This window comes from Nerophis lumbriciformis, linkage group LG34, assembly GCF_033978685.3.
Source record: "Nerophis lumbriciformis linkage group LG34, RoL_Nlum_v2.1, whole genome shotgun sequence".
In the NCBI taxonomy this organism is placed as follows: domain Eukaryota; kingdom Metazoa; phylum Chordata; class Actinopteri; order Syngnathiformes; family Syngnathidae; genus Nerophis; species Nerophis lumbriciformis.
In genome coordinates this window covers 20,144,471-20,160,391 of record NC_084581.2, presented here as the reverse complement: position 1 = coordinate 20,160,391, position 15,921 = coordinate 20,144,471, and positions in this window count along the sequence as shown.

Genomic DNA, 15,921 nt, shown 5'->3' with positions numbered 1-15,921 from the left:
AACAATACACCGAGACATGAATCGCAAACCGAGGCATATTTGGCTTGATATAAACATTCGTAGACCAAAAAGAATGCAAATAGAGGCGGTCGTGAATTAAGGTTCCATAGGCTCCAACACCGCCGCGACCCCGAACGGGACAAGCGGTAGAAAATGGATGGATGTATTGGGGGTGCCACAGGAGCGTGCAAACATTAGCAAGCGTAGCATAGCTGTGTTAGCTACTGTGCTAACATTACATAGTTTGTTCTAACAGCAACAGCTATGCTTATTTGCGGAAGACAAACAAAATATTTAGGCTTCTAGCTCCCATGTCTGGAACTGACTGACAGACATGTAGCAAAGCCTGGATGTGTGGTTAGGAATGAGGCTCTAGATGTCATTAAAACATAAAACTTCAAAAGCAACTGTCTGAGCGCTTCTTTTCTCAAAAATGGAGTAAGTGAGGGGGGATGATAGATTTTTCTCAGGTTTAGCGCTCGTAAACAGGCTCCAAAGACCTATGATACAGTAATGCCATCATTAAAAAGGCAATTCTGCATAAAAGGGTATGTTTTCATGCAAATAAGACCAGAGACAAAATAACCCTTGAAAGCGTTCATGTGCGTTTAGACTTCGCTACAAGTAATAAGGCAACATTGGATTCTTGAATGGAGCCACATAGAATGATGCAATTAGGAGAAACTGAATACACATTCCCTGAGTGGTGTGCAGACTGGTGGTGGCCCTTTAATTCACTTTTCATTTGGGAGATCATAATTCAAGACCGGCTTAATCGCTTTATTTTCCACGACAAAAGGGCGGTGTAACTTTCAAGAATCTGTCTGTATTTCCCCTGCTTTCAGACGGTCTTCATCCCGTTATGAGGGCAAGTTGTGTCTTTTTCTGAGCTTGTTCCACCACAATTTCCCAATGGTTGCATGTTCCTAATTAGCAATGTGCCCAAGGAGCTAGCTGTAAGACCCTTTAGATTGAACAAGTACCAATAATGAAACACCAAGGCTGACATGGACTACAATGGGGTACATACAATATGCCACAGTGTCAGCCCATTCAAGTTTCTCTTACCCGCTGGCACTCTATATCTATAGGTCACGCCTCAGGGGTGGGCTATGTTGATAGAAGAGCAAGACCCTCCAAATAGAGAAGGCTTAAGACTCATGTGAAAGGAACCTTTACGGTGATGGAACAAAGTCACTGGGGAGAAGGAAGCCAAAGCTCTGTAACACCCTCCTCACCGTACACTTACGAGCTGCAGCCTGCATGCACCGCTGGAGGGTGGACGCCACAATGGCAGACATCCTAACTTGATTGCAATCTCGTTCTTGTAAACTGGGCTATTCCTTTCCCTTTAATCACCTTGCATTGACCGCACTGTCTCTGCACTGACTAGCTGACCTCCAGCGGCGCCAACATAGCTCAAGTCTGTGTGTGTGTGTGTGTGTGTGTGTGTGTGTGTGTGTGTGTGTGTGTGTGTGTAATATCAAATAAGTTGTGAGTGGTTCATAAAAACCTGGATGACTCCAAATTGGGAGTAGACTACTAAGGATGAGGCTGATCAGATGGCAGCATCCACAATCCTGTGGGTTCTTTCTGTCCCTCTTATGAAATGTTGCTTATTTCCCTTGGGGTCCTCACTTATCAGTGTCTCTCAACCTCCCTGTTTATAGGGAAGATAAGCCTGCTCTATTCGAAGAACAAAAAGAGTAGCTTACGTCATAACGATAGTCAAGCGGTAAACTTTTGCATTTGTCAAAGGGAGAAAATGAAGACTCGACAGGTGGCCTTTGTGACATCCTGTCCGTTTCATTCAAGATGGCAAAATTAAACCAGAGCACTTTGTTATCGACGTTCCCAAATATGATAGAGTTCATTCATACGACACACCCGTCATGCAGGAATAAACTTCATTGCGTCCACGTTGATTAATTAAATGACGCAGAGCCAAGGGATATCAGTTGGTTTGTGCAATGGCAAATCTTGGAGGATTATACCAGCAAAGACCTTCAGGCTGTACAGAATGTCTTTTTATGCTATGCTAGTTTGTTGTATGACAGCCAGATTTGAGTGCTGAATTTAACAGTAAAGATGGGATTTATGGCTCTTTACAAGGAGATGTTCAAAAGACTGGCTTGTTATATAGTTGTTGTTTTTTTTTACTTTTTTAAATGATTAACAAGGACACAATCACTAGTAGCCGTTATAAGAAAAAATGTGGATCAAAAAATTTCAAATGTACACAAATATTACTCAATTTGTGGGAATTACTCTGAAATATTGGCGATAATTTTATTTTCATTGGGCTCTCTTTGTAAATGTTCCATAAGGTGGTGCCGTGTTTTCCTGCATTGGAAGTGACATCACTATTTTGAAATTTCCCACACTTACAAAACTTTGGCGCACAAGAGCATTTTAACAAAAAAATACGCAAAAAAATAAGTATGAATACAATTTTGTAATGGATATAAAGATGATGAATAAAACTGGAATAAAACATGTGAATACAAAATTGTACCTGGTGTGTGAACACTTGAACTACTACATAACAGAATAATAAACCTAAAAAGTGAATCCAAAATAATACATTGCATTTTAAAAATAATAAATAAATATCCATATATATATATATATATATATATATATATATATATATATATATATATATATATATATATATATATATATATATTTATACATCTATATATACATCTATATATATATATACAAATAAATAAATAAAATGTGTTTATATTTATGGTCGAGGTTTCTGTGGTTTATCCGTTATACAATGCTCAACACAGGGGTAGAGCGGTAATATGCGTTAGGTCAGGAAAAAACACAGAGGCTATTTCATCCCTACAAGCCTGTTTCGCAGGTTTCCCTGCTCTTCAGGGGATTTTTCCTGATCTAACGTGTGTGTGTTTATATATATATATATATATATATACCGTATTTTCCGCACTATAAGGCGCACCTAAAAACCACAAATTTTCTCAAAAGCTGACAGTGCGCCTTATAACCCGGTGCGCTTTATATATGGATAAATATTAAGATTCATTTTCATAAAGTTTAGGTCTCGCAACTACGGTAAACAGCCGCCATCTTTTTTCCCCGTAGAAGAAGCGCGCGGTGCATGCTGGGATATGTGACGTTTCATTTCCATTTGTGTGTTTATGTAAAGACCCCAAAATGGCTCCTATTAAGTGTGTTGTCTGTCTAATTATAAATAATGCAGACGAGGCGTGTTAACTGAGTTCTCAACGTTTACTTACAGCGTGCTCATAACCACATTCTAACTGCCAGCATACAACGCTTCTCAGGGCTACCGCGCATGCTCGTAACTATCGTTGCATGCTGGGTAGTGTAGTTGTTATATTTGCTAGCTCATAACAGCACATTGAGAGACACGCTTACGCGCTTAATTCAATACTCGCCGTCATTCCGGGTGGATTGACAAAAGACCTCCAGCCGCTAGATATTGGTGTCAACAGGGCATTCGAAGCTAGACTGCTAACTGCGTGGGAACAATGGAGGACAGAAGGCGAACACACCTTCACTAAGACGAGGAGGCAGCGCCAGACGACGCCAACATCTGCCAGTGGATCGTAAATTTGCCCAACTTTTCACTTCGGACACCGAAGACGAAGGATTTACGAATGAAGAATAACTTCAGAAAGTGAGCGCTATGTTTATTTTGTGTGTTGTGACATTAACGTTCGAGCAACATTATGTTGCTATTGCTCTGCACTATTTTGAATTTTACTATGTTTGTGATTGCACATTTGCGTACATTTTGGGAGTGAACAGAGTTGTTAGAACGCTGGTTTTTAATATATTATTAAAGTTTGACTGACCTATCTGACTGTTTTTTTGACATTCCCTTTAGCGCAGCGTTGGCACGGCTTATAGTCCGGGGCGGCTTATTGGTGGACAAAGTTATGAAATATGCCATTCATTGAAGGTGCGGCTAATAATCCGGTGCGCCTTATAGTGCGGAAAATACGGTATATATATATATATATATATATATATATATATATATATATATATATATATATACATACACTGTGTATATACATTTTTTAAATTAAAAAAGTAATTTGAAATGCTACTAAGGTTCTTTTAACTATGACTCATTCTCTAGTCCAGTCGCTGGTCGGGTGGCATGCAGCATGGGCATTTGCCAATGCTCAATCTGCATATTCATTCAAAACAGCTCCCAAACATACAGCTTGGAATCAGCTGTCATCGTTTACTTAAGAGCCACTGAAAAGACGCGATTCGTTTACGAACGTCGCATTTCCATCAGACAGTCTCATGTTTAGAAACACATTGGTACCTCGGTTTTTGTTAGTAATCTGTTCCAAAAGATCAGACGACAATGGTACCAACACCGAAGCAATTTTTTTTTCCCCCCATAAGAAATAATGTAAATCAAATTAATCTGATCCAGACACAAAACATAATTTATAGAGAATAACTACAATTTTACTTGAAAATGCAAAATAAATATAAATCAACAGTCACTAACACACATGATTCTTTGTTTGGACACTTAATTCTGCGGAATGATACGCAGACACACAAACCACTTTATGTCCCGAGAACCTGTTTATGTTTGTTAATTTGATAAATAGGATGGAATAGGAAAGCTGGGGCCAAATTTTGGCACCAATGGTTTTTTTTTAAATAAATCATACGAAAAGTGTGGTGTACGAGGTATTTAGTTTCTCCTAGTCAGACAAGATTTACAAGTAAATCTATACTGTAAGAACAGCTGATAGGCAACATGTCACAGTGTTCAGTGAACCTTTTGAAGAAAACCGCAGACTTTTCAGAAACATGTCACGAAGGTAAAACAGGACATCAAGTACTATACATAAATCTTGTCCGACGAGAAGAAAGTACAATGTAAATTAAATAAGACATAATAAACCTTAAGCTACTGAGAGTTATTACTGTATAGCGTTAGAACACCCGAAAGATCAAACCAAGAATGTTCTGGAACAATATGCCTCGAACATTAGTCAAAAGATGTAACCTTGACAAATCTTGCAAGATTTCAGCTCAGATTTAGTTTTGCTTTGGCTTTTTGTGTGATGCCATCCCAGGGGTCTGTCACTGATAATAACCACAGATAACCAGAAATGGAACTTACTGTGAATTGAGAAAATCATCTCCATGCTCAGCAAACAGGTAGCATATGCTATCATAAATAGCATGTAGCTAACATCATATTGGCTACATGGAAATTATTGGATTGAAGTTGCAAACGGCACATTTTTACCGTCCATTGTTGGATTGAATTGTCTGTAAAAAAAAAAAAACCCAGCAAGTTTCTGAAAAAATAACGCTGACCTCTGATGTATAAACAAAAGATCCACAAACGGCATGTTGAGAGACACAGGCATGGTCACGGTGAAGTGCTGATTTGATAAACTGTGAATCAATTGGAGTTAAAAGCTCAAAAGGCAGGGTCTGGGGGAAGGGGGTGGAAGCTGTTTAAAGTCTAGTAATCGATAACCTGTCCCTCGTGCTCGGCATTGATTATTGCTATCTTGGAAAACAGGGCAGTCAAGCACACAGACACACAGTAGAAAAGTTGTATGCGTTCAGTTGCAGAAGTAGTATTGTAGCAAAACGATTTGCAAAAGCGTATCTCAGTCTGTGTGTGAACTGTAATCAGATAACTGTGTTTTAATTTCTGTGTCTCTCTGTGTTTGGATTTGTGTGTGTAAAAACAATCTGCATGTCCGTGTTGCGATCTGTGTGTTGCGGTTTGTTTGTGTGTGTAAAAAACATGTCTGGATTTGTTGAGTTTGTGAGTGTTGAAGTCTGTGAAGCAGGAACCCTCAATGGGCTGCCTCGATAACATCACAGGACGCTCGGCGCCGACGAGTGGTGAGTGTAAGCAAAGTAACTGCACAGATCTTCCATGGCAGAAAACATCTGTAAAAAAACAGCCAAGCACCCTAAATGTAAACAAATGCTATGGGTGGATCTACACCTGACATCCACTGTAATGAATTTACCATGAATAGATTAACGTGGATCCCGACTTAAACAAGTATTCGGGTGTTACCATTTAGTGGTCAATTGTACAGAATATGTACTGTACTGTGTAAACTGTACTGTTCCATATAATGTATTCTCTTCCCTTGCAATCTACTGATAAAAGTTTCAATCAATCAAAAAAAATAATGATACCAGGTACAATAGCGTAGTATCTGGTCGATACTACTAAGATTACATCTATATTTTTTATCGTCACAAAACAGTGACGTGCAGTCACTAGAGGCAGGTGAGGCCTTGCCTCACCTGCCATCATGGAAAGAAAAAAAATGTAAAAAGAAAAAAGAAAAATTAAATTGTTATATGTATCCAGTGATTATACTATAAAGTTATTTTCCATTTAACTTCACCAGTTTTAGATTATTTTTATTCAAAATCGCTGAATTTTCACATTTGCCGTTCAAATACTGAGAAGAGACGGTGTGGTGAACAGCAGCCAGTCGAGGCACGTCACTCAGTGCCGCAACATGGATTGCGCAATGACTCGGCTAACTGCTGGCCTGCTGTGCAGTGAGACTGTATTGCTATATGAACTATATTATACATTTCCATAGTTTAGTTAGCTGAGGTATATAATGTACAGTGTATTTTGTCAACAACTGTATGTGTGTAAAGTATTTCTTGTGCTGAGCGATCATAAAACGGCTGCAAAAGACGCACTGGCTGAGGCTCGCCTCCTGCACCCCCGCCGTAGAATTGTTATATCAACTAAAGCCCACACTTAAACTTTCCACGTGCAAGATTGAATCTATTTTTAAAAATTATTTCATAAGAAGCCAAAAAGTGCAAAAACAATAATGTTGGTGTTGGAGGAGTTGTGAATGACTGCAGGGACACAACATTAGGTACACCTGCAGTCTGCAGGTGTACCTAATTCACAACTCCTCCAACACGAACATTATTGTTTTTGCACTTTTTGGCTTCTTATTAAATAACTTTTGTAACCTATTTTCATGGGCTTTCCTCTTTGTGATGTTAAGTTCCTGTTATGCGCTGTTATACAGTATATGCCTTGAGCTCTTATTTTGAAGGCGCTAAGAGCGGAAGTGATGTCACGTTGCGGAGGTTTTTGAAAGAAGGTAAATAAAGTGGTCCTCGTGTAAACTGGAGCCTCCGTGTTTGTTATTTTGTAGTTTCATACAGTATAGGCGACATTTATAAACCCTCGGTTACACTTTTTTAAATAGATTCAATCTTGCACGTAGAAAGTTTAAGTGAGGGCTTTAGTTGCGGCACATGGACTTAATTTCTAAGTAAAGGTAAGACAATAACGTTTTTTTTATTAAATGTGCTTTTTTGTGTGCTACAGTTTGTATGTGTAAAGTTAAAGTTAAGTTAAAGTACCAATGATTGTCACACACACACTAGGTGTAATGAAATTTGTCGTCTGCATTTGACCCATCCCCTTGATCACACCCTGGGAGATGAGAGGAGCAGTGGGCAGCAGCGGCGCCACGCCTGGGAATCATTTTTGGTGATTTAACCCCCAATTCCAACCCTTGATGCTGAGTGCCAAGCAGGGAAGAATGCTGGTATGAGCTTTTAAACATAACCCGTTAACTGCTGCCAATCAAATGGTGAATAAGATAGTCTTTAGGGTTCATATGTTTGTAAATCTGACTGTGATGAAGTCAGTGCCTCACCAGCCATCAACCTCACCGCACATCACTGTCACAAAAGCATTTTTCCTTTTTTTAATATACATATTATGTTTATAAACCAGTGGTTCTTAACCTTGTTGGAGGTACCGAACCCCACCAGTTTCATATGCGCATTCCCTTCGTTAGTGAAAAATAAAATGTTTTTTTTTTTTCAAATTCAAGACAAAGTCATATGTTTTTGGTAACACTTTAGTATGGGGAACATATTCTAAGTAACAAAGACTTAATTTTGAGTTTTTTGGACACTAGGGGAACATATTCTAAGTAACAAAGACTTAATTTAGAGGTATTTGATTAGGGTTAGGGTTAGAGGGTTAGGGACGGGGTTAGAGGGTTAGGGTTATAATAAGACCATGCCGAATAAGGCATTAATAAGTACTTAATAATGACTAGTTAAGAGCCAATATGTTACTAATTTGCATGTTAATAACAACTAATTAATGGTGAATATGTTCCCCATACTAAAGTGTTACCATGTTTTTTTACTGGTGCATAAAATGAACCATGCATGAACATCACCTTGTTCAAACAACAAAACCAACACAGTGCATAACTCACAACAAATTACACAGCTGCAAATCAGTCTGACTTCTGCTCTTGCCGTATCCTTAATACGCCGATAGGGAGAACTTTTTATTTACACGATGAGTCGGGTGTGTTTTGACCTCCGCCGAACCCCTGAGCCCGACTCACCGAACCCCTAGGGTTCGATCGAACCCAGGTTAAGAACCACTGTTATAAACTCAGGAAATACGTCCCTGGACACATGAAGACTTTGAATATGACCAATGTATGATCCTGTAACTACTTGGTGTCACGACCAGAACAGGACTCTGAACACAGATGCAGGATTTTAAGACAATATATTTATTTGGACAAGGGAAGGGGTCCAAAACAGGAGAAAATAACAGGCTATAAAAACACAACTGACCTGAGCTCTAAACTAACAAAAATATCAATAACTCAAAAACGCTCCGTCTACGGAGGGAAAAAGGGGCTATGAACAAAAAACTACTAAGTATAACAAAAACCGCTCCAATGGAGGTGATGCTAGGAAGCTATTCTTACCTGAGAAAACTTACAAATCAAAATACTCCCATGGATCCAAAAAAGATACAAGAAACGTGGCTGTGGCTGTGGACAATGCTATGGCAAGGGAACGCTGGAGGTACGCACATGAAGTAACGAGACACTCTGGCACAAGACAAGAGGAGGACGAGACATTTATACACATGAGGGAGTTTGACACAGGTGGGAACAATCAGGCAATCAGGAGAGACATCAGACCAGTGAAACAGGAGGAAGAGCAAGTGACCTGAAACGAGAGGGAGAGTTAACCTTTCAAAATAATGGCAAGACAACATGACAACAGACGAAACCCAGACAAGACTTCACCCAGGTGTGACACTTGGTATCGGATCGATACCTACAATTGTGGTATCATCCAAAACTAATGTAAAGTATCAAACAACAGAAGAATAAGAGTGATTATTACATTTTAACAGAAGTGTAGATAGAACATGTTAAAAGAGAAAGTAAGCCGATATTAACAGTAAATGAACAAGTAGATTAATAATTCATTTTTACAGCGTGTCCCTCATAATTTTGACAAAATAGAATGATAAATGACACAATATGTTACTGCATACGTCAGCAGACAAATTAGGAGTCTTTGTTTGCTTACTTCCTACTAAAAGACAAGTTGTCTTGTATATTCACTATTTTATTTAAGGACAAAATTGTTCTTTGATTGCAACAAGAAACAGATGTTTAATGTAGCGTAAGATTTTTTTGTTAAAATAAAGCCAATAATGCCATTTTTCGTGGTCCCCCTTATTTAGAAAAGTACCGAAAAGTATCAAAATACATTTTGGTACCGGTACCGGTACTAAAATATTGGTACCGAGACAACACTAACACACACAAATCCAAACACAGGCACACAGATGGCATCATGGACAAAGATTTGTTTTCATACACAAACCCACATGGCAGCACAGACAGTGTTTTTACACACAAATGCAAATGCAGACACACAGATTGCAAAACGGGCACATATAATTTTTACACACACACAATTCCAAAGACAGTCACACAGAGAAGTGGATCTGATTATACACACACAGATTGAGATACGCATTTGCAAATTGTTTTGCTACAAAATACTTCCAATTACCGTATTTTCCGCACTATAAGGCGCACCGGATTATTAGCCGCACCTTCAATGAATTACATATTTCATAACTTTGTCCACCAATAAGCCGCCCCGGATTATAAGCCGCGCCTACGCTGCGCTAAAGGGAATGTCAAAAAAACAGTCAGATAGTTCAGTCAAACTTTAATAATATATTGAAAACCAGCGTTCTAACAACTCTGTCCCAAAATGTACGCAAATGTGCAATCACAAACATAGTAAAATTCAAAATGGTGTAGAGCAATAGCAACATAATGTTGCTCGAACGTTAATGTCACAACACACAAAATAAACATAGCGCTCACCTTCTGAAGTTATTCTTCATTCGTAAATCCTTCGAATTCTTCGTCTTCGGTGTCCGAATTGAAAAGTTGCGCAAGCGTGGGATCCAAAATGGCCGGTTCCGTCTCGTCGAAGTCATCGGAGTCAGTGTCGCTGTTGTTGTCCAGTAGTTCTGTGAATCCTGCCTTCCGGAAAGCTCGGACCACAGTTGTGACCGAAATATCTGCCCAGGCATTTACGATCCACTGGCAAATGTTGGCGTATGTCGTCCGGCGCTGTCTGCCTGTCTTAGTGAAGGTGTGTTCGCCTTCGGAGCTGTGTGAAAAAAGCCACCCGGCCTCTTCGCGTAAACTTCCCTTAACCACTCGCTCATCTTTTCTTCATCCATCCATCCCTTCGAGTTAGCTTTTATGATGACGCCGGCTGGAAAGGTCTCTTTTGGCAAGGTCTTCCTTTTGAATATCACCATGGGTGGAAGTTAGCATGGCAAGCTAGAACCACAGTGAAGGATGACTTCTCATTCCCTGTGGTGCGAATATTCACCGTACGTGCTCCCGTTCCACAGTGCGGTTCACAGGAATATCAGTTGCTGTGAAATACGGTAGTAATCCGTGTGCGGATGGAGAGATTGCGTCTTTTTATGAACCGGATCCTTGTCGCTTAGTAGGAGCCATTTTGTGGTCTTTACAGATGTAAACAGGAAATGAAACGTACGGTGATATCCGCGCGTTTTTTCTTCTTCTTCCGGGGGCGGGTGGTTGCTTACAGTAGAAGAAGAAGCGCTTCCTGTTCTATGGGGGCGGGTGCTTTCCTTGGCGGTTGCTTGCGTAGAAGAAGAAGCGCTACCTGTTCTACCGGGAAAAAAGATGGCGGCTGTTTACCGAAGTTGCGAGATCGAAACTTTATGAAAATGAATCGTAATAAAGCGCACCGGGTTATAAGGCGCACTGTCAGCTTTTGAGAAAATTTGTGGTTTTTAGGTGCGCCTTATAGTGCGGAAAATACGGTAATTCCCTGAAAGGGGCCTGATTGCGCAGCCTGCTAAACATTTTGTGCGATCAGCTACCAAATTATGTTGGATGACTGTCTATGAAGGTTCTCATTCGTCCAAGTCATTGTCATCTCAGCGCATTCAATCGATCGCAACTGGACTGCTCGGTTTGTCGTGGAAGACGTTTCGCCGTTCAGCCGAGTCGGCTTCATCAGTTTGTGCTTGTTAGGAATTGGTGGGGTGGATCCCAAGGATGCAGAGACGTATTGTGTACAATTGTTCTTCCTTTTATTTTGGAGGAAGCACAAAGTAGCAAAACAAAGGCGATGGTGGTAAACACCATGTAAAAATCTACTAAGAGAGATAACACACAAAACTAAAAGCGCTAGACAAGGCTAGGAAAAATACTTCATGAAAGAAGTTAATACAAAAACAAAGTACAAACTAAAAACGCTAGACAAGGCTGGGAAAACATACTTCATGAAAGAAGTAAATAAATAACCAAAGTACAAAATGAAAACGCTAGACAAGGCTAGGAAAAATACAGGCAAACCTGAGAAGAATGGCACACGACGAACTTGTGAGTTCTCTGGCAAGATCAACAGGTTGCAAGCAGTGACAAAGTTCCGGCGCTCACAGGCCGTCAGCAGCCAGGTTAAATAGGCTGCTTCTAATCTAAGTCAGGTGTGTGCTGCTGCCTTGCGCCAGCTGCACTCCATACTGTGGAGAGTGAACATGGTGTGCAGACAACAACAGAAATGAGCAAGGAAATTTCAGATTACCACAGTGCTCATAGACTTAGATTGGTCAGATCGAGTCCAGCGACTGGTGCCAAAACCCCAAATATTTTTATTCCAAAAACCAGGAGGGTGTGCCTGGGCAAGGATGGTTCCGCCCTATTGTAGTGGGAAAAACAACTGTTTTAATGCAAATGAGCAATCCGAACTGTCAAATCCAACGATAGTCGTTGAAGTGTAAATTCATTTCATTAACATTGAGGTATTGTGTGGCAAACGATCGCTGTGGATCGACTACTACCAGTCTAAAATAGTCGGAATACACTGCGTAAGCATTCCATTCAGTTGTAAACAAATGGCATTCTGGTCAACTTCTGTTGTTTGTTGGAGGCTAAATTGTCTTCTAGGAATGGTTGAAAAGACAGTGTTGTATGTGGGAGACAGGTGGTGTCTCAGACCACCACCTCTGTTCAGTGAGGGTTTTTCAACCTTGACATAGAGAGCTTCCCTCACTCCTCTTCCTTGCCATCCGTCCTCCTGGTCCAGAATCTGTACATTTTGGTTCTCCAAGGAGTGCTGTTTCTCCCTGAGGTGCAGGTAGACAGCTGAGTCTTGGCCTGAAGAGTTTGTCTATGCTGTGCTATGCGTCGGCTTAGTGGTTGTTTCGTTTCCCCAATATATGAATCGGTGCGTTCATCAATACACTGGATACCATACACCAGATTGTTTTTGCGGGTGTGGGGTGTCTGGTTTTTAGGATGCACCACTCTCTGTCTCAGGGTGTGGCCTGGTTTGAAGTTTACTGGGATGTTGTGTTGGTTAATTCTTCTGAGTTTCTTAGATAGACCTGATACATATGGAATGACAATATTTTTGCGTCTGTTATCTTTTCCCTCCTCATCCACTCTGTTCTTGTTATTTCTGGAAATGGATGCACTTTTCACACATGACCAGCTGGGGTGATCACAGGTTTTGAGGGCTTGGATGACTGTATTTTCTTTTAGAAATGTTCTTGTGACACAGCCACTGACACTTGCCCTTTCTTTGAATAGTAGCACCCATTTGCTCTACAACAGGGGTCCCCAACCTTTTTTGCACCAGGGACCGGTTTAATGTAGGCATTATTTTCAGGGACCGGCTTTCCACGTGTGGCGGATAAATACATGTATAACAAATAAGTGCATGAAAAATGAATACATGAAAAAACTCACCATAACATTGAATTAGTGGGAACCCCGGGCCTTTACAAAAAAAAATGTTTGGCTTTAGTATCTGATGGGTTATAGGTGATACATCACATACAAAGACAAGAGCATGGATATATGATAAAGCTAGAAATATTTGCCATTAGTTACAATAGATTTCTGTCTATTTCCATATGCATTTCATCCGTAGTTACACTAATATTAGCTTTTTTTGCTACAATTTTCCATGTGTAAATACATCTGTTATTTCTAACTACTTATGTAATAGGACTATGTGTAATAATAGCAGCACTTTAACTTACTAGGCCAAAGGAAATGTGTATTTTCTTCCTTCAGCACAATTACTATATGCAACAATTTAGCACTTTTTTTAACTACTATTGTCATGTCTGTGTGATCATGTTTTGTTTTAGTCATGTTCGGTTTTGGTTTTGGACTTTTTGTGCACTTTTGTTTGTTGTCACCATAGCAACCATTAGTTTCACCTGGTTCACATCGTCATGTCACGCACCTGTTTCACGTTTTGAGTCACGCACCTGTTTTCACTAATCATGTAACTATTATTTAAACCGATTGTTGCCAGGAAGTCTCCCTGGCGACATCACACACTCCTGTTACTCTGCTTCATGCTCAGTTCACGCTGCTTGCTTCATAGTCCATGCCAAGTAAGTTTTTGTTTATTAATGCCACAGTTAGTGTTTTTGTTTTATTGTTCATAGTTTCTGCCTTTGTGCAAGTTTTGTGTTTATAGCCAAGTTTTGTACTTCCGCCCTTGTGTGCGCCTTTTGTTTATTCCTTTTTTGAGTGTTAAAATTAAATATGTATTCACCTGCACGTCATGTCTGGTCCAAATCATTTGCACCTCGGGAGAACAACCCACGCCAAAGTCCAAGTCTTGACAACTATGGTCACTTTGTTCCTGATCTGCCCTGATCTTAGGTCATCAACCTGCCGTGGACCGCAGATGGAACCTAGCGTTTGACTACAATTTGGCACCTTTACATTTTATGTTTATTAATTTGCATTGTCCCATGTAAGAAAGATGTAACAAATATAGCAAATGGTGACTTCCTATCAGGAGTTGTATAATACATTTATGAACAAGCTTATTGGTGTGTCTGGTGGGACTGACGAAAGTTAAGTGGGAGAAAATGCGGTCGTTTATAAATTATTTAATGTCTCTGTGCGGCCCTGGTAGCAAATGCGTCAAGGACCGGTGCCGGTCCCCGGACCGGTGGTTGGGGGACCCCTGCTCCACGGTACGACAAGTACCAGCTATGGCACCCCGAGTCAATGTGTCACAGCCCTGTCTTTAGCTGTTTGCACAAATGTTCCTACACACACATCATGCATGTTCAGTCTTTAAGTGCCTTTTCTTCTTTCTGGTTCTTGTTGTTCTCCCTTTCAGCACCACATGCCCCCAGTTTTTAGTATGTTTTACTTATAAAGAACTCTTTGCATGTGTTGATGCTTGTTCAGATGTTCCATATTTCCAAGTGTGTATGCTGCTTGAATGTGTCCTTTAGGACAGTGGTCCCCAACCACCGGTACCGGCCCGTGGATCGATTGGTATCGGGCCGCACAAGAAATAAAAAAAAATAAAAATAAAATGTTTTTATTTTTATTTTATTTTTTTATTAAATCAACATAAAAAACACAAGATACACTTACAATTGGTGCACCAAGAACCCCCCCCCCCCACCCCCCACCCCCCGGTCCGTGGGACAAATTTTCAAGCGTTGACCGGTCCGCAGCTACAAAAAGGTTGGGGACCACTGCTTTAGGAGACACGCTTACTACAGGGAAGACCTAGTGTTTTTGTGTTTAAGTGTCACAGTACAATTTGTCGTTATAGTATTCTAAGATACTGTAACCCAACTGGTCGAGGTAGACAGCCGCCCACGTAGTCTTGGTTCTATTCAAAGTCTTGATGCAAAGTGCTTGCTCATGCAAGGTTCTCTTTGTACTTCATGTTTCTATGGAATCCCGAACGGTGGTCAAAATATTTTTGGGTCCTTTCTTACTGTCCATCCATCCATCCATCTTCTTCCGCTTATCCGAGGTCGGGTCGCAGGGGCAGCAGCCTAAGCAGGGAAGCCCAGACTTTCCTCTCCCCAGCCACTTCGTCCAGCACCTCCGAGGCGTTCCCAGGCCAGCCGGGAGACATAGTCTTCCCAACGTGTCCTGGGTCTTCCCCGTGGCCTCCTACCGGTTGGACGTGACCTAAACACCTCCCTAGGGAGGCGTTCGGGTGGCATCCTGACCAGATGCCCGAACCACCTCATCTGGCTCCTCTCGATGTGGAGGAGCAGCGGCTTTACTTTGAGCTCCTCCCGGATGGCAGAGCTTCTCACCCTATCTCTAAGGGAGAGCCCCGCCACCCGGCGGAGGAAACTCATTTCGTCCGCTTGTACCCGTGATCTTGTCCTTTCGGTCATGACCCAAAGCTCATGACCATAGGTGAGGATGGGAACGTAGATCCACCGGTAAATTGAGAGCTTTGCCTTCCGGCTCAGCTCCTTCTTCACCACAACGGATCGATACAGCGTCCGCATTACTGAAGACGCCGCACCGATCCGCCTGTCGACCTCACGATCCACTCTTCCCTCACTCGTGAACAAGACTTTGAGGTACTTGAACTCCTCCACTTGGGGCAGGGTCTCCCCCCCAACTCGGAGATGGCACTCCACTCTTTTCCGGGCGAGAACCATGGACTCGGACTTGGAGGTGCTGATTCCCATCCCAGTCGCTTCACACTCGGCTGCGAACCGATCCAGTG